The sequence below is a fragment of the Arachis ipaensis genome, chromosome B01, assembly GCF_000816755.2.
Source record: "Arachis ipaensis cultivar K30076 chromosome B01, Araip1.1, whole genome shotgun sequence".
Taxonomy (NCBI): Eukaryota; Viridiplantae; Streptophyta; class Magnoliopsida; order Fabales; family Fabaceae; genus Arachis; species Arachis ipaensis.
Genome location: NC_029785.2, coordinates 17,084,785 through 17,086,241, shown reverse-complemented (window position 1 = coordinate 17,086,241; position 1,457 = coordinate 17,084,785). Strand labels below are relative to the sequence as shown.

Below are 1,457 nucleotides of genomic sequence, written 5' to 3'. Positions count from 1 at the left end.
TAGTAACTCATGATGGGAACCGGTGACCCCCGGAAGATCGTGATGATGGCTAAATTTGTTGTTTTGAAGGATTCAATAATGACCTACAATATCATTATAGACAGCTGAACCATTAACGCATTCTATCTGTTATAATAAACTTCTCGAATTCTTTTTGCCTCACAATAGTTTAACTAATTATTATTTCTTCAATGTAATAGTATATCATCCTAAAGCAAGCATGAAAACTTTGGATACTATTTAGCATATTCTTTATGCTGAATGACATACACACTCCATGAAAGGAAATAAAATCACAAAACATGCTTAAAAAAATATTAAGTTTTTAGTATGTTAATTAACAAATTTAAAGATTAATATTAACTATCTAATAGATATACATTGCATAAGTAATGGTAGATACCAATGGTTATGATGACATTATGGTGATTTTTCAACCGCTCTAATATTGGGTGCTACAAACAGTTAGCAGTGCTATTTTGGCAAACCGCTGAAATAATTGTCGCAATATAAGATTTTACTGCAAATTTGCTTTACGGCGGTTTAAAACTATTGCAATACTCTAATTTGAAATTATTTATTCTGTAGATTCTAAGAAGGTTTAAACATCCAACATTTGTAATTGATTTGCAACTGCCGTTAAAGCAAAACACGTTTTCATCATCTTTTGTGGCAATTCTATAAACCATTGCAAAATGTTTTATTATTTCTTTATTGAGTTTTTTGAGATTTGGTAGACTTTTTTTTCCATTCCATAAGCAATAATGTTCTATTTTTATTTTGTGTCATTTTAATTTTTTTAATTTATTGAAAAGTCATTAAAATCAAATAAATAGTGAAGACAAAATCAAATTGACTTCTATAGTATCTATTTCAATTGATTTAAATTCGTGGTTTTTCATGTAGGTCATGATCGCCAAAAGAAGATGGTATTGCACGCAATAAAGTCGGCGTACGTGCTCCCTAAAGAATCCATCTCTATAGTAATATTGGGTGAAAAATCATCTCCTTACCGTTAAATGGTATTTTTCAAAAGATTTTTCATTGTATGTCTTATTGTCTTCTTTTCTACTGCGTTTACCTTTAATTTGATAATCATTTTTTGATACTCTTTTATTTACACACTAAAATCTAACTGTTGTGCAATATTACCAACAAATTAGATAGGATATAGTGCAAAATCTACATCACGAACTTGTCCTATGGTGCTCCTTCCAAAAGACTTGTGTAAGTGAATTATTTTGAAAATGCTCCTTAAAACCATCATAAATGTGTCGAATTTGATTGTACATAGATTTTTCACAGCATCAACAAGTGTTAAACCTATATTTTTGCAGCAGTTTGCCCGAACCACCGATAAATACCGATAATATAGCAGCATCACCATAATTTATTGCGCCAACCATCATTGCATTTCTTTTAGCGATGATGTTATTACCGCTAAAAATCCACTTCTA

General features: G+C 30.2%; 1 long non-coding RNA gene across 1 annotated transcript in view; it reads left to right on the top strand.

Moving 5' to 3' along the window:
* The window catches only part of LOC110269996, a 15,323-nt gene continuing 15,126 nt past the window's right edge, over positions 1,261–1,457 (top strand). The window contains exon 1 of the long non-coding RNA XR_002358912.1: positions 1,261–1,271. This is a non-coding gene — a long non-coding RNA (uncharacterized LOC110269996). The remainder of the gene's footprint in view (positions 1,272–1,457) is intronic.